The sequence below is a fragment of the Centrocercus urophasianus genome, unplaced genomic scaffold (genome assembly GCF_019232065.1).
Source record: "Centrocercus urophasianus isolate 14NV4802_14NV808 unplaced genomic scaffold, USGS_Curo_1.0 seq_43, whole genome shotgun sequence".
NCBI classification, from domain to species: domain Eukaryota; kingdom Metazoa; phylum Chordata; class Aves; order Galliformes; family Phasianidae; genus Centrocercus; species Centrocercus urophasianus.
In genome coordinates, this window is record NW_024885011.1 from 2,349,324 (window position 1) to 2,367,985 (window position 18,662).

Genomic DNA, 18,662 nt, shown 5'->3' on the forward strand with positions numbered 1-18,662 from the left:
GGGGGGGAGAGGGCAAGAGGCTTCTTCTATGTAGTTTATTCCATTTTTAATTAAACAATATAAAAAATATCTATCAGATCTCCATACAGCAAGAGGAGAGCAAGCAAATTTCAACAGACCAAAGCCAGGGTAGAAGTGAATGGAGAAAGCAAAGCATAACCATGACACAATCCTCCATCTAACTGTGTGCGAGCTCAGTTCAGTCGTTCCCCCCTCCCCCTCATCCCCACCGTGGGGAGGATAAACCACCACTTTCTGCCCAGCTGACACACAGTAGAGAATCTGCTCATGCTCCCTGGGAGAAGCACACCAGCTGCCTTCCCTGTTAGATGGTGTTGGCTGCTGAGCGGAGCAGGGCTGAATGATGCCACCGACTGCAAAGGATGCACCGCACAGAGGTGGCTCTGCTGCATGCTCCCATCACAGTGGGAGAAAAAAAAATAATATATATAAATAGTTTTCTTCCTTGGAAGTCTGTTTGGATTGCGGGCTCTTGAAAGCAGAGCTCATCTAAGGTGGGAATTACAGCAAAAATATTCCTAACATGTGGATTTTTAGGGAAGCTGCAAAGTAGAGATCCTTGGGAAAGCGATTTGGCTTTCCAGTAGGAAACCCAGCATGGGGGAGTTTGGGCACATGAAAGCAGACGCTGGCAGCACAGTGGGGCCAGGCAGAGGCCAGGCTCTGCTCCCCATAGCACCCAAGGGAGCCCCACACTGCTGTGGTCAGATCACTCCCTGTCTGTTCCCCGCTCCCACTCTGTGCCGCAGTCTGCGTTCTAGCACTGTGCTGCAGGTATGTGAAATTGTCTTCCTTCCCTCAGCAAAGCAGAGCAGCTCGCAGGGTTCCGAGAAGTTTCATCTAGGGCTGTCTGCAGGGAGGCTGAAAGGGGGTTGAGGCCTTTCATCCTTTCATCTTCAATTTAATAAGGCAGCGGCGAGGGTTGGCACCGCCTGCCCTCCCTGTGCTCTCCAGGCATTTCACTCCACACCTACAATTTACTGGAGCCTTTCCACGAGCTCTGCTGTTCCCAGGCACGCAGGTGGTAGAGCACAGGACGACAGCTAAGAGCTCAGTGTTGTTTTGGACACGATCCCAGCCTGAGCCCCAGTTTCATTCCCCAGCCGCCCTCCGCATGATGCAATGCCCACTGCATGGGCACGGTGGCTGCACCCTGAGCTCAGCCTCAGGAATGTTTGCCCCACCAGAACTGCCCTGCCCTGGCCTCTGCTGCCCCACAGAATGGCAGGGAGTTCCCCAGCAACGCCAGAGCCAACTACAGCTTCCCTTACGAAATATGGGAATGTTTCAAACTTCCTGCTCCAACTTTAATTTGCAATTTAGAGCTGCTGCAAGAACTCAGTTTATCATAACAGAGGTTCTTTATGAGTTCATCCGAAGATAAAGTTAGGAGAACGGATTTAAGAAGAAAGATGTGTTTAAGGAGGAGAAGCACCGCTGTAATGCTCTGCTCCGGGAGGAGTGCCAAGGTCCTGGCAGATAACAGGAGCTCAGTGCTGCACTTTGGTACAGCTGCCATAGGGAATACAGTCAGGAACAGAGCAGAAGCTCAGTGTTAAACCCTGTTTCTTCCAGTCAGAGGCTTCCTGCATGTAATCCCACGTGGCAGGTAAATGCTTCAAGTCAGGTTCCTTAACCTGTACCTGGTGACTTACAGGTAACCCACAGATCATTCCATTTCCTATGCACTGCATCCAGACAGCACGTTCCAAGCTGAGGGCCCTGATCTGTGCCCCTTACTTCCATAGCTTTCAACATTGCTTTCTCAAGAGGAAAAACAAGAATGGAGAAAGCTATCCTTTCTTCCTTCACTTGGAACATACCTCAGTTGATCTTATTTTCCACTGTATTACTTCTCACAATTCCTATCCCAGCTTGCATTCCTAGGCACCTCCAGTCCTGCACCTGTTCTGCAGCATGCTCCATCAGCTTAAAAGGAATGGCTGAGACCTCAAAGTTCATAAATAAAGTAACAGCACACGTGAACATGGCATCAGAATGGCAAAAGGTAGATGCTTCTACTTGCTTCCCCAAAGGCATCTCATGGGGGTCTATAGAAACAGCTCAGCCCTGCCTCCTTCCCCACATCACTGTGGGCTCAGCCATGGCCCAGCAGCTCAGGGTTTCTGCAGAAGGGAGAGCACAGATCCAGTGCCTAGAGAGACCTTACTTAGCTACTGGTAAGTGTGACCCTATCACCAGTAATATATGAATGCTTTTGGCTCCCTGATGTGTGTTCCTGTATAACCTGGGCTGCTGGGAACAAGAGGGAAGGCACGATACTCTGGAATACAGCACGACCTTGAGGACAATTTATTTCAAGGGAAAAAAGCACAGCAAGCCTTCTGTCAGAGCTCCCAGAGTAGCAGACCCTGCTCATTCCCCAAATATATTCAGAGGAGAGGCAAATGCTTTGCACTGCAATTCAAGGCTGTCTGAGTTCTCACCTGTAGATACGCAGATAAACTTATATCATCAGCTTCCAGGTTTCTGTGGGCTGGATGTCAGCAACAGCTACTGTGATTTAGTGCAACAGCTCTGAATGGATTAAATCACACAGGCATTTGAATTTTACCCAGGCTTGTCCCACAAATCTCAGAAACCACTGCCTTGCATAAAAGCTTCCTTTCAATACCCCTGAGGAATCACAGCAAAAAAAAAAAAAAAAAAACAAACCCAAAAATTAGGTTGGAAATAAGAAACAAAGATTTTTAGCACAGAAGCAGCACAAATAGCAGGTTCAAAAAAATCTTAGTTGCATTAAGGTAGAAACTCTTTCCATCTGCTTTAACACACCTTGCCCATTTTTGATGCGCTATCATCCATCTTAGCATAGCTCTTAAATGAAGCCGGTTTCCATCTGATTTCCATAACACATACTCTTCACAAGGAGTAACACTGTATTTTAACTTCTAGACCACTTTAATGAGCACAATATCACTAAAACATCCCCCATGTGGCACGCTGCACAACCAATGGCATTTTCTATTTCACAGCCTCCTCAAGGAGTGGAATAGCAAAAGGAAACTTCCTATCAGCTATACAGAAGTTGGATTTCACTTTCTATCTTGAGAAATAGAAGTGATTTCCGAGTTGATGGTCTCCAGAATTTAATAGCATCCTGCATTTATTTCAGCATTGCCGCTGCAAGGAAACCTGAACCAAGGCAGAAAGCAGAGAATAACAGCAGGCAGCTCTCTAAGAACCATCTAGAAGGATGCATTTGGTGCAGGCACTTTTCTTCACCTGTGTTTGTAGTGTTTGGACTGAGAAACATCCACCACCAAATCACCAGTTCTTCTAATGCTGTTATGACACCCTATGGGTATTACATCTACGTTTTGTCCCACAGAGCTGCCATCCAAATCCTAGGAACTATGCAATGCTATTCCTATACATACAGACTTGGTCAACTCACTCACCGTTGTATTCCAGGCTTTCCTTGTGATCCCCATCACACATCCCAAAAGGAGCAGAGCTCACAGAACAGCTCAGCCCATCTCAGGACAAAGCACAGTGCTGCTACATGCTTCTGCTTTTATTCCAGCCAGGCCAATGCTGGAGGAGAATCACAGATATGGGCAGCCTGATGTGATTTCACAGGGAGGACAAATCCTCAGAGAAATGATGAGGTGTGAGTGTTTCCCCAGTGTCACACCTCTCAGGTCATTCAGAGGCTCTTCACACTCAGACTGAGTTCAGAAGATTAGCAGCACATGAGATCAGATAGCAGCTGATAGTGCACATAATCGTGTAATCTCTTCTCTTTGGTTTTTGAGGCAGATACAACTGTGCCTAAAGAAGATACCAATCTGTCTACCTAATAATCACAAATATCTTATAAAATATGTCTGAAATGAATAAATTGTGAAGGTAAGAAGGGAAAACATAAATATCCTCATTAACTCACGCATACATACACAAAACTTTACATAACATACGGAGCAGTTGGAAAGATGCCCGCAGACGTAATTGCATTTCTGTGTGAAGAGCATTTACACCCTCTCATCTCTTCTTTCCCCATTCATTTTAGTAATTACATGGAGAGAAGCAGCTAACATGCTTGTAATTAAAACCAGCAGCGAAGGATTTTGAGGTGTTTTGATACAGAATTGATTGACGTGGAACCCAAGCAGAGCGGGCAGGAGGGGATTGCTGCAGCCATCCAAAAGAAGGCAGAAGGAAAGGTTGGTGCTGGAGGGTCCACATGGTGCCCTGGAGGATGCTACGTGGCAGCCAGTGAAGGGAATAGAAGTCCCAGCCATCAGTGCCCTCCACGCTCAATGTTTGCTGAAGGATATGAGATCACACAACCCTCTTTGCTGTTGCTGGAGACCTCTTGTTCGTGTCTGCTTGGCACCCTCTGCGGTGCTCCATCTTCTGTTCACTTCCCTTGGCGGTTTATTGGCACAGGCTGTAACAGTTATTTCAGTTGAGTGGGTGGAGCTGCGATGAAAACTCCAGTCTCCTCATTTTGGCGATGAATATTCATGATTGAAGCAATCTGTACCAGGCAGACTTTGTTGCCCTTTCTCTTTCTTCCTTGCTACCCAAGTAGTGGTTGTGCCAAATGTTACAGCCCATGTGCAAACACTCAGCTGTTCCATTCTGAAATGAAAGCTGGACAGTGTGCGTGGTTAAGCTGGAAGGTTTGCATGCGTCGAACTGAAGCACAGCATGCTTGTGGCCCATGGACCAAGAGCTCCCTGGAAGAGCTGGATAGATGGCAGGACAGCGGGAGGGGGTGTTGAGGAGCTGAGCCTTTCCTTGGGAGCTTCTGCCTCGGCACAGTCCAGAAAATGGCTCCTGAAAGAGCTACCTCCGGGGCAATTTTTGCAGACAGGGAAAGACCTGCAACTTCTTTCTGCCAAAATGGAAGCATTCATCCCAGAAGAGACGCCCTCACCCAAAACAAGCTGTCAGCAGCACCACGCAGGTGACAATAGAATATTACAGTGTGGTAAGTCGCCACCAGAGGATGAATCTCCTTCTAGGAGAGTGATTCCCTGAAGTGTGAATCAGCAGTGACATGCCAGGACAGAGACATTATCAAAACAGTGACGTGAAGATGGATCTTCTGAAAGCCTAAACTGTAATTAACTCTTACTGCTGCCTTGATGACCTTGGTGTCTTTGGAGCTTCAGCCTGGTCAGATGCTGTGCTGGCTCAGGGCTGTCATCAGCTGTCTGGATGGCACCCATCCAGATGGCCCCAGTGCCAACCACCCCGACCACATGCTGCTCCCTGGCACACTGCTCCAAATGGCACATTCCTCCCTTACAGATATGCAAATTTGTCTCTAATACACACACACACACACACAAAAAAAAAAAAGGAAATTACAAACAGCTAATTAGGGTCAAAGGAACGGTTCATACCAATTAGTGAAACCAAGACCCTTTCATTTGGAATAGTCCCGCTCTCTCGGCTGCCGAGGCAGTTCAGTCAAGCTGCCTTCATTTCAACACAACAATAATTCAGCAGCATTCAGTCGCTCATTCTTTCAGTGAGGTGTAAGTCCTGCCTTCCTGTGACTACTGGAAGCCACGGAGAAATAGATATTCGGATTGTTGATGCCATAAATTTTTCAGAGGACATTTGTCAGGAGAGAAATATCGAAGAGCATGACCAAATCCTTGCCTCAAAGAGAAGGTGATAAATGCATCTGGTTTTCTTGGTCAGCTCAGCTCAGAGCAGAGGGCTTGGGTGGATTTCTTCCCACAGAGCTTGGTCAGAATCCCAAATTCTTGCTCTGTCTTCCAGCTCAGCACAAACCCTACAGCCCTTTTTCTCTGGCTGCAGAGCAGGGCACTGCTGAGGAGCCCAGAGCAGAGGCAATGCAATTATTCCTTAGAGAGCAACTAAAGATGTGCATCAGAAGGCCTGGGCTGATGAGAGGAACAAATTGAAGGCAGGATTAAGATGAGGGAATTCCCACAGCTGCAGTAGGTATAGAAAACCCACAGAAAGACCTGTGCACTCCAGAGGGAGATAACAAAGGGCGAGGTAATATGTGCTTTAGCAAATGTGGCTTTGCTAACTGTTTTCCTCCACCAGATTTGCGGGTTGTTTACCTCCAGTTCTTTCACTAAAATATATAATTGGCAGTTCAATTAAAAAGACAAGAAAAGTGTACGCTGCAGCACAGCCTCGGGGTACTCCAGCCTGTGCACTAACAAGGTCAGTGAGCGTATTTGTTGTGCTGTTTAGCAGAGAAAAAGAGAGGGGCAGCTCCACTGCACCGCACAGCTTGCAGCACAGGGGAGTTCTCCCTTCCTCACCTATCTGCCAGTTCCCATTTTGGAAAGGGCAGTGCCCTGGGACAGTTACAGAGCCCTGCCAGCTTGCTAGCTTTGGCTTTTCTGAGGGAACTGTGAAAGTATTCCCCAAACAAAGGATTTCTATGCTTTGATTCCTTTTAGTGCTCTGCCTAGCGCAGGGTAAATATTTCTGCTGATGGGGCTGGGAAAACAAACAGCCCCTGGTCAGCCTGTCTGTGGTGAGGCAGATACACTGTGTTCCAAATAAAGAACACCACTTTCTCTTCACTTTCTGCCAGGGAGAAGGAGACATTCAGTAATACTCTGACATCAGTTCTGTTGGCTGCTCTGCTCCAAACCAAACATGCCACGAGACTCGCCTAAGGCCCAGCTGCTGCTTTCAGAAACGTGCATAGGAATAACTGCAGCGAGCACCAAGTGCCTTCAGAGCATCCTCACTCTCCCTACAGCATGGAAAGGACAGGGTGCAAAGGCAGCATGCCTTCAGCTGCCAGGGCAGCCAGCAACAGGGATGGCCTCAGCAGCTCCTCCTGCAGTTCCTCCAGCAACCTTCCATTGCTGAGCTCCAGGAGCATCTCCCCTGCGCATAGAGCAGGAAACCTCCACACACCCCACGATCCATCACTTTGCCCAGCATCTGTGTTTCCCTTCAGCAGAAGGGCAGACGATCCCTCCTGAAGTTCTGCAGCACGTTTTGCAGCCAGACCTCCAAAGAAGGGAGGTCAGATCAGCTCACCTCCAAGGAGTGCAATGTTTGGAGCACTAGCACAGAGTTACCGTGCTAATTTCCTTGGTGAGTGCCAGAGTCAGGATGCTACAAGCTTGTTTTGGCCTCGTGCCATTACAGAGTGTGAAAGAGCAGCTGAAACAAGCAGCACATAACTCAAGTGTGGGAAATACGGGATGGAGAGAAATCCTGGTTGTATCCGAGGCTGATGAACGGGCAGTAGGAAAACACACAAATCTTGAAGTGTTTTATCAGTAAAGAAAGAGATGTTCAGGGACCCCTGACCCAACCCCACAGCACATATATCCACCAACTCAGCTGAGAACAGAGAACCGTGCCCAAAAAACACTGCTTTCAGCACTAGGAAAGCTGAAGGCACTGGGGAGTGCCTTGGAGTATTGTCATTAAGGTGACAGATAACCTGTATGGAGCTGGTGAGTTGGGCCTGAGAAAGCACTGCGGTAATGGTAGGATGCTCCTGCCAAACAAATCTGACATCAGAAATTTGGTGGTGTTTTAATTTTTCCCTCCAACAATGGAGGAATACAGTTTTGTCATTCATTTTCACTTTCTCTCCAGCCGCTCTGGAGTACAATCTCCATAATTTTCTCTTCCTAAGGATTTTCCACTCAGCACTCATGCTAAACACACAGCACAGCGTAATCTGCCCGCTGTCTGCTTGAATGTGATGATCAGTTTCACAAGGCTCAGTCTCTAGTTTATACTGCATATAAACTGTTGGGTATATTGCATCTCTACAGATCTCTGAGCCAAGATTTGCACAACTGGATTTTCACAGGGATGTGGGAATAAGAGAATTGATTCGTGCACTGTCACCAGGTTCCCAGTTGAGTATTGGGCAAAGATTTGGCATTTCTGCTTCACATTGTGCTGCCAACTTGAGTGTCTCTGTCCCGCCGTGGAACAGGAACATCCCACAGAAATTCAATAATTAATTAATACAAAGTAAATCTCCAACCTTCACATAAAATTTTTACTACAAAGCATTCACAAAACTGCTTTTACAATACAGAAATATCAAGTGGGAATCTCATGAATAAATCTAAATAATGAAGGCATTTGAAATCCAACATTTACTTGGCTTTATACTTGAAAAAAAAAAAAAGAAAGAAAGAAAAAAAAAAAAGAGTGAGACAGAAAATATGGCAAAAAGTGACGAGCTGTGATGGGTTGCTTTGGAGCAAGGAAGGCGACAGGAGCACTGCACACTGCTGCAGCCCGGCGCCTGCTCTGTGCACACGCACTCGTACACGTAGAGGCAGGCATCAACATTTTTCAAAGCTCATTAATTCCCTGGTGTCAGCAGCCAGCTCTCTCTCCAGCAGATCCCCTGATAGCAAAGGGGAAATGCGTGCACTGAGGAGGACTTTGCTGTGTCCCCATCCCTGTGCCAACCTTTACCGTGGGTTTGCTTGGTGCCCAAGGGACAGCTGCAGGTTCTCAGAGGGTACAAGGGTGCTCAGAGCCTTTGGAAGGCAGCAGTTCTGTCATTTCTGATGGCTCTCAGGACACAGGTGCTGTGCCTGCACTGACTGCTGCAGCAATGCAGCACGCTGGCCCTGGGCTCCATGCTTACAAACTCGTGCTGTATTATGGCAATGGAGTCGCAGCTAAAGGAGAAATAACGCGAGAGGAGGGGATGGAGAAGAGCTCTGCCCAAGGCAGCGTGAAACTAAGCCATAGCAGGTCTTTCTGATGAGCTTCTCCAGCATGCCCTGCCCCTCTCAGGAGACACATCAAAGGGGGACGGGGAAATCAGCACGCGGCAGAAAAGCCGCTGGAGCCCGCTTGCTCAGCACAGGCAAAATTAATTAAGAGGGAGGGAGAGAAAGAGCCAATATGAGTCTGATTCTGTCAGAGAGCAAAGAACTGACAAGCAGCAAATGCTAATTCAGGAGTTTTCCGTATTTGTTCACACTTGTCAGTGGAAAAGAGGACCACAATTCAGATTTCAAATGGAGCGGATTCGGATAGCTCTGATGCAGCACATCTACTGCTGCAAGCTTATAGGAACTAAAGGGAGCTCAAGAAAATCCCAACCCCTGCAAGGCAGGGTTTTGGGAAAGCATATCAATACGTTGCTTCTGCTGTTACAGAAAGCAGTGGGAGGGTGAGGCCACACACAATAGGAGAATACATAGAGACCTCTCACCCCGGTGTCAGTGTGCATCTTATCAGAATGGGACAGCCAAAGCCAACAAAAACTCAGGAGAAATTATTCTATTTGGCCTAACAGCCTGTATCACATTCGTATTACTCTTTTACATTCTGAACGCTACAGGTTAGCAGAAAGGAACAAAATGTCCAATAGAAATCCCTTACAGTGTGGGATTTCCAGGCTTTCGGGTGCTGTAGGAGGGAGTCCCTCGGAAATGCTCATAAATTAATTAGATTAAAGATGTAAAGCCATCAGTCCAGGGGCATCATTGCTCCGCTATTCTTCCTCGCTCATAATTCAGGAAGGAGACGAAGCATCTGAGCCCAGTTTGGGACTAATAATTTCTAAATAAAAGATAAATATGTCAGGGCTTCATAAATAGAAAGGAGAGCATAGCGCTATAAATAAGCTTTAATATTTGTTTTATTCTAAAGTAAATCTGGTTGAGCTCCTGCCTTTTGCAGAATGCTCCTATTACTATTATGCATCTGGGTGCATTAAAAAATTCCTTGGGAAAGGAGGCTTGCTTTATGCCCCAAAGAACTCCTGCAGCACCAACATAGCTCGGCCAAGCTGGTCACCCATAAGCATTCAGCAAACAGCCACAGCACTGCACCTGCTCCGAGCAGGTTCAAACTGCATGGCAGGTGCACTATTGGTGCATACCACCTCTTTTGTCTTTTCTTCCTGTTTAGAAGCATTACAACCCTGCTCCTCAAATGTATACACAACGCAATTAAGTCTGAAGAGCTCCCACAGTGCCTTCTAACTCGTGGCCTAAGATGTGTGAGAAGGGAGATCCCAGCAGCTCACAGCCCTCAGTGACCAGGCATGCTGCCCAAGAAACCAGTCCACTCACACCATGCTTTCTAGGGGCAGCATGAAGGCTATCAGGCCACCATCTCTGCCCAGCAGTCAACCAAGGTAAGGCTTGCTTCATCTGGGGTGTGAAAGGCACTTTGTTCGAGTCAAATAGAATCCTCTATCAGCAACATCCATTAATAACTGATAACACATAAAATATTCAGTGCATTTAATACTATCAAGCTAATTAGGTGTTGGTTTGCCAAGAATAAAGGCGAGGTTTAAAAATCCGAGATGACACGATTACCACTGAGTAAGACATTCTTGCTCATCCTGAACACAGGCTAAAAGCAGAGGTGACTGAGACAAGTCACCAGGCTGAAAGCCAAACTTATTTCACGCACTAAATCTGCAATGAAAATTCTAATGAAGCCATCCTGACAAGCTAAAACAGTGCTCTGCAGGCCAGAGGTCTCCAGCCAGCTCCTCCAAGGCAGATGGGGAGGCATTACCTTGCAGGAGGGTCACTCGGTGCATGGAGCACATGTTACTGCTAAAGCTAGCACTGCAAAGCTGCCAAGGCTGCTGTGAAAACTTGGCCATCCAGATGAAAGAAAAATAAAAGTCACTTGCCACCCCATAACGTAATTGTGCTGAAGAAAGTGCCTATTAAAGACATGTACCTGCTGCACTGAGGCAGGGAAGAAGGACTTGCAAAGCTGTTCCACAAGCTGGAAATGCTGTGTGTACCAATCTCTCATTCTGTGTGAGAGCACCGGTGTTAAGTCGGGTCAGAACTACACTTGCTCTGGGGAGAAGAAAGGCTCACTTTGAAGACAGGCTGGTTACCCTGTTTTTCTTCCTACACCACAGCTTTCAGATTGCAGCTAGAACTTGAAGGGAGTTGTTCCCACAAGCTCTCCAGCCCAATGTCTCCACCCGAGAGGCTTGAGTAAATAGCAGAAGCTCTGGATATGAATCAGATGGAAAAGATTCAGCCCTCTCTGCTAGGTCTGAGTTCAAAGACATCCGTGGCTGAACAGCTAAATTGAGATCAGTATCTGCGTGTGAGGGCAGAACGAAGTGCTCAGTAATAATGAACTGCTCACCCCTGCATGCTCCTGTCTAGATGTGGTGGAGCAGGTTGGAAGAGGAGTCTGCACCACTGTGCACCACATGGAGGCTGGTGGAGAAGCCTGATCATTTCTGGAGATGTTCCTTCCTTCGTTTTGCTGTTCCTCAGCTGTCCCCAGCTGAAGCCCAAGCCTGATCTCACCTGGAGCCCTCAGCTCTGTGACAGCCTCCTCCTGCTTCATGCTATGTGCAGAGCAGCTACTGACGTGGCTGTTAGCATCATCCATTAAAGGGACAGAAATCAGGGCCAAAGAGGGCTCAAGAAGGGAAGGATGTGTTCATGGACAACAGAGCAGCTCTGTGTCAATGCTGAGAACACAGGTGCCTCTGGAGACCAGGTGCTCAGTGACAAAGCTGTTCACACCTCTGCAGATCACAGCATCCACATCTGTGCTCCTCTGCAGACACAGCCCAAACTCCTCAGCAGCACAGGTACCTCACTTGGAGCTGATGCTGGAATACAGCCGGAGCCCACAGCTAGGGTGTGCCTGTACCTCCCTCTGCGAAGCTGCCTGCTTCATTATCTGCAAAGCAGCACACCTGGGAAGATGAGCCAAATAAGTATTAGATATAATCAGATATTTTCTGTCTTCAGCTGCCACCCATGTGCACACCTTCCCTACAAGCTGTGGAGTGAACCTGCTAACAATTCTATTAATAACGAGCAGCGTGTGTAGGTGAACTGGATGAACTTGTGTGAAAGCAAAACCCCAAAGGTACATCAGTTGCTCTGTTCAAAGAGAGCAGATAACTATCCCAGGCTGCAGGCAACTCCCCCCTCCCCTTTCCCACCTCCTCCTTTAGGACATCTCCAGGCATGTCCAGGGTGGTGCAGCCTGGCAAGCAGACCTGCAGTCAGTGATGCACACAACTGAAAAATAAGAGAATCACAAAGGCAGCGGTGGCACTGGAAAACACTGAGTGCCAGGAGGTCTTCTGCTGCTCCGGGGGGTCAAGGGGCCTGGTCTGAGCACTGCTGTGAGCAGAACACTGAGGCTCCAGGATAATGCTGGGGAAGCAGCTCAGCACAGCCCAGGGTCCCGTGCATCAGGTGCACACACCTTGCCTGCCTCTCCTCTCCTCCCTTCTTCACATCTAAGGACAAAACTCAAAGAGAGAGCTGAAGGGGAAAATAGAAAGTAAAATGTCTCTATGCAAAACAATAGGCTGAGTTAATGATGGTGTTAATTAATGCTGTCCTCCCATAGCCCAGGTATCCCAGTAGCCTTCTTCCAGTCCTTCCACAGAGCAGGCCTGTCCTTACCTTGTGTGCTGGGCAGTGTAAGCAGTTTGTACAAGTGTGTGCACAGTTCTGCAGGCACAGAGGAAAGGCAGGCAGCAAACTGCTGCCTGTCAGCCTGACAGCTGCAGCCCAAGTGACAAAAGGCACCAAACAGTCCCTGCAGCACTCCAGGTTATGAAGAGTCTCCTGATCTGAAGTTCACTTTCGCACAGACCCTGCAAACACCCTCGTACATAGGGACAAATTCACTGAACACACACAAGTTCTCATTCCTATTCCACATCACCCAGAACAGACTGAGACCTTTTTGGTTTTCCTCGCAAAATCTCCCTTATATGCAGATGCTGCTCAGAGATGAGGGTCTCTGACTGAGAATCATATGTGGAGCACGTTGAAAAAGGTCAGACACTGTACATGGTGTATGTAAAGTCATTTAACAACATAGCTGTATTAATAATGCCCCAGACAGTAACCCTTTCCAAATGATGGGAACATTTTGCTTCCCAAGCAGAAGACAGAAATTGCCACAAAACACAGAGCTGAAGTTGGGGGGCTGGAACAGTGAGAACACAGTGCATCATCAGAGATACTTCTCTATTAAACAGTGCCTTCATTCTCCAGAATGGAGCAGTGTATTACAATTCCAGATTCACCTGGTAATAAATTCTGTCGTTTAAAGACAAGCATTACACCTTCTGCAAACTGGGAAGGGAAAGGAAACAGGGCTGGACAGGCAGACCCCTGCTGAGTGCTGCTCTGGCTCTGTGCCATTCCCTGACTGACAGCTGATAATTATCTTTGATTTAATGTCACTTAATGTTCTCTCCCCCTACCCCAAGAACCTTGGTTATTCTCCTCCTGCACAGACATATGCTAGGAAAAGGAAGGTTTGGAAAGAAAAGGCAAAAAGGAACATACTGCTTCAGTAAGCAACAGAGAAACTGACAACTTTATGTATTTTCTTGAAATTTTAAATGTACTGTCAGCTAGGAAAACTACAATTAAAGCTCTAAAGAAGAGCATACACCATGGGTAAATAACCAGCCTTAGATATAAAAGGATTTAGGCAGTTTGGGGATTTTGTTGTTGTTTTCTCTCTTTCTCTCTCTCTCTCTCTCTCTCTTTCTCTCTCCCTTTCTTCCTTTCTTCCTTTCTTTCCTTTCTTCCTTTCTTTCCTTTCTTTCCTTTCTTTCTTTCCTTTCTTTCTTTCCTTTCTTTTTCTAATACCTGCAGAGCAGCAGCACTGAGCATTCCTGCAGATCAGTTCTGGAATCTGGATGCCAACACAGCACTCAATACAAGAAATATTATTCCTTCTGCTGTGTATACAAATCCTGGGATAGCCAGAGAACCACATTCACAGAAATGGAGCTGAAAAGTCAGGCCCTTTGCTTTGGGAATGGTCTAAAAGATTTCACCAAAAGAATTAATGTAAAACCAGAGCTGTGTTTTACCTGTGACAAAGAGACAGACTGAGGCATCACCTCCAGATTTACATACTCCAAAATGCATTGGGGAAAGAAAGCAGGAGAGGCCAGCACAAAACCATGCTGCAGATCCCTTAGTACTGCCATAAACCAAACTGCAATTTGGTTTGTCCCCTGGTGCTCAAATCGTCCCCTCCTCTGTTCCCTGGCCCTAGGAGCAGGCTTAGCTGGGAGTGCCTGTGCTGCTGCCAGGAGGACGAGAAGCTCTGTGTAAAGCTGACCAGCATCAGCCCTCACCCAGCTCCATATGGCAGCACTCAGCACTTGCTCAACCTGTACCAAACTCTTCAAACCTGTGTTTCTTCTCTTATCCGTGTGCTGGGAAGGGAGAGTTTCTGGCTTTGCTGCCAATGCTCTCCAATCTCATTCTACACCTCAGCTCGGTGTCCTTATGCCATAGGCCCTGACCTGCCACCCTGATGCACTAACTCCCATTCACCTCTTGTACCACTGCAAAAACTCTCCAGAAAAAATACAGTTTTGTGTCTGTGCATCAAAGAAAGTGGAAGGCATGATCCTTCCTTTGCATGAGGATCTGTATTCACCGACGGCATCTTTTATAAACACATCATGTATTCCACCTAAAGGTGCTGTGTGCTCAGAAAGAGCCAAATACATTAGCATTCTTCAACCATAACTTTTGAAGTCGGCATTTGACTATTTTTGCATTTCTTCCAGGTCGTAGTTAGACAACTTCTAATTCTATGGGGAAAGCAAAGACTATAAAATGCCAGAGCTTCACTCTGCTGAAATAACATTAGCGAAATATCAAGTCCTTTATGATGTCATGAGGGATTCCTTAATGTGACTATAGCCTCCTAATGACATCATAAAAAACAACTGCAACATCAGAAAACAGCCAAGGGTCATCAATCAGCCCATCCTCTCTCCTACCCACCAGGGGCAGCAGCCCAACTTGCTCCTATCTGCTTTTTATGAGCAGTGCTGTCCGCTGAATAGCACGCAGAGAAGAGACTAATAATCATACAAATATCAGGGAGAGCGGTCAATCATCACCTGAAATGTTCAGTACACCTGAGGGAAACGCGGGTGCTGCAGCCCAAAGAGTCTGCAAGGTTAGCATGGAGAGGAGACAACATTTCTGCCTTCGAGGTGACCCGCCGTTCTCTGGGCAACAGGCAACACCATGCAGCAATGCAGTCATTTTTAAAACTCTGGGAGAATGGGGCTAAAAATGAATCTTTGCTTGCTCTCTTCATTCCCCGGCCCTCAGCGAAAGCTTTTTTTCCGTTCTGCCCAGACGCCCATCTGCACATCCCATAGTACAAAGCCTTTGCTGAAAGCAGCCTTTGTGCCGTCGAGCTGAAATGGGTGGTAGCCCCATCGAGATGCACTGGCTGCCAATTCCTCTGGCAAGAATGGAAACTGCCTTCTCCGTTTGAAAACGCAATGTCTCAAAGCCTCATTATACACTCTTAAGGGGAGCTGGAAGTCTTCCAGGGTTGGGGACATCTTGAGGAGCTCCCTGGACTCTCAGGAAAAAAAAAAAAAGAAAGAATATGAAAGAAATTACAGATACTGAAGCCTCTAAAAGTTTCACAGTCACTGTTGGAAGGTGCTGAAAACTGCGCTTCTGCCAGCATGGTGCTGCCCAGCACAGAAGGATTGCTTTGGCAGATAAAGGATCTGGGTCCTTGTTCCTCCTAATGTTCCAAGTGTTTATGCAGTGTGCTCCTGAGCAGTGGCTGTAGGAAGTCCTACTTTGCCATCCTCAAGTACAACCACTTCTACAGGTACAGATCCTGAGGGGTAACCAAGAACTTGGGCACTGCTGTGAGCCCTGAACAGATGGAGCCACACAGAGCACTGCCTAAGGAGGGAGAAGACCTTCTGTAGCTGGAAAAGGGCATCAAATAGGCTCTTAGAACAAGGTAGTAACTGTCCCACCTGCAGGAAATCCTTGGGATAACTGCAAGTCCTGGCTTGGCTGATGGTCAGAGCTCCTGACACAGCTCTGTTTGTCAGTTTTCCAGCAGTGCCAGGGAGGCAGGAAGGGAATGAGCCCTCTGTAGCAGCTTCAGAAATCACAAAGGCTTCTCTTTATCAATCCCTGCATATGGAAGTGTTGGGAGGAAGGATTTGGCACACCTCTAAAATTAGCCAAAGCTGAAGTTTCTCTCTCAGTTTTGCAGCAGAGTGCCTTCAAGCCCTGTGGCTGAGCATACCCAGCTGAGCAGGGTAAGGCTTCAGTAAGCAGCTGCAGGGAGAGGTTGTTTTCACAAATCCTTACTGGAAGGTTGCATTTTGACTTTATTTCAGCGCTCCTGCATCTCAAACCAGCTGATGGAGAAGCACACAGCACCCTTCTCCTCTCTTTTCCACATCCTTCAGTAGCTGCAGAGGTGGCTGCAGGGACAAACAGCGTGGCATCAACTCAATGACCGGTCCGTGTGCAGGTCAAGTCAATTAAATCAAGCAGGAATGAAAGTCACCCAATTAGCAGGTGAGGGAGTGGCTCCTCCATTGCCTTCTCCCAGATGCCTGTACATCTCCTTGCAGCTCCCTGCCCCCTGATGGGTCCCTGGCCATGCAAATTCCCCACTCCTGACACTTGCTGGGCCAGTCATGTCTGTTTACGCATGAGCTAACAGATACTAGGTTATGTTTTTATCTCCAATCTGAAGTAAAAACAATTTGTATAGTCCTTCAACCCGAGCCAGTTCTCCACTCAGAAGCCCCCCACTGTCTCCCAGAAATGGTGGTCCCAGTGGAACCAACTCACAAAGCTGAGGAGGTCTCACACGTTCAGCACTGATGCTGCACAAAATCCTTTCCTGGGGGTTTCTCAATCGCTTTTGTTCCAAACAGCAGTCCTGTGCTGAGCCACTCTCAGGCAGTGCCTTAATTTAAGGAAAGCAGAGCCCATGCAGATCACTTACACATCAGCATAAAGCATAGAGGAAAGGAGGAGGCAGTGCTGCCGGCGTTCTGGATAAACAAGATATTCAATAATTTTAATCTCAGGGTAACTCTGCTGTTTCCAGATTATATAATCCCACCCTTGACGAGGGTTATCCAAGCAGACTGTCACATTAAATACATGCATTTGCCGCGTATGTTAATTGCAGTAGAAAGCTGTTAAGCAAATAAGCGTGTTGCACCAAAATGTTATTCTTTTAGCAGGTCTGCTCCTTCCACGGATCTCCAATTCACAGGCCATGCTCCTTCAGAATGCACATTTCAGTTTGAGGCAGGGAAACGCATTCACTGAACTGATCAATTCTTTTATCGTGTTGACTCCTGGTTAAATTTTCAGGCGTGCTGTGCCACAGCAGTCCATTCTTTTTAACAGGTTTATTTCCACAGCAAGATTCCAATGGAAAGATTTAAAATCTAATATGTGCAGAAGGGCTAACAAAAATTTATTTTCTTAACAGATAGGAGCAGTAATAAATGGTGCAGCTTTTTGTCTGGCACATCCCACGCTGATGCTATCCACTTACTCAGTTCTTTTTATCACTTTAGAGTTGGTTTCCGTGCAAAGGCATCTGTGTTCTAGCATTCCCCATCTAAGCATTGATAATAGTTACTGTTTATGATGTCATAACAACCTTTAGCTGCGTGTTATTCTTAGAAAGCCAAAATGACCGAAAGAAAACTGGATTTTTGATCGTGTACTTCTGGTTCAGTGAAAAGAAGGGTATATATTACACACAGGGGAGGAATAGTGCTACCATGGTGATTCCACATTCACACGGTTTGGTTTCCTTAGGCTGAAATGAAGGAGGAGCCTCCACAAATCTGAATACATACGCACCATCTTCTGACACTCAATCACCGAGACCGCTCCTTCTTTTGTGAAATCCAGGAACAGCTGGTTCATTTCACATGCAAGATAGGAGAATCGGTGGTGGAAGTGGAGCAGATTGTCAATGGACTGGTTTTGAAATGGTCGTTGGCCTCCCTTCCTCCAGAGAGGTACAGAATATCTGCTTTTCATGTGCAAAGCTGAACGCTAATTAAGGATTCTAGTCGTGAGTGTCCCAGCCAAGAGCCACGCCAGGGCAGCTGAGGGCAGTTTTCAAGGGGAAAAGGAAGTTTCTCCGCTCGTCTCCGACTTGGTAAAAAGACAAATCCCATCTTTGTAAGCCTAAATTTGCACATTCCAACTTATGCCCCAAAATTTTAAAAATAAGGTAGAAATGTGGCCTAAGGCATGCCCCTGGGATTATTCTTCATGGGATCAGAAAAAATCAGGAGGTGTATGTGCACTGTGCATTCAGATACGTAAGAAATAACACGGCATCCTTACCTGTAATAGGTGCCAAAACATCCTCCATCCATATTCACGAAAGTTTTGTTCCATCTGTCATTCCAGCAAAATTCTGTTATTTCTGGTTTTGGTAAACTTATGCATCCATATCATTTCTCTTGCTCATCTGGATCTCAGTCACATTTGTGCAGTGCTGTCAGCCATGTCCTGAAGGCACGGGAGAACTTGAGGTATTCCTTCAATTAGAATTTGCAGTTGAAAAAAAATCTACTGATGATGCATAAAATCCCAAATTTATTTCGCCCCCTCAGAGAACAGCCAGGAAAACCATTCTGACAACAGCAGCCACCCCACTCCTGCCAGCAGACCTGATTTCAGAGAAGATTAGCAAAGCGAGGTCAAATTCACACCATTACTTTGCAGTTTTAATTTCTCCTTTGGACCGTTTGCTCATATTATCTATATCCAGCTGCACTTCAAGTAAAAGTCAAGATAAACTGAATATAAAACTAGCCAATGCAGTCTCCTTCCACGAGCAACGTGCAGGAAGGC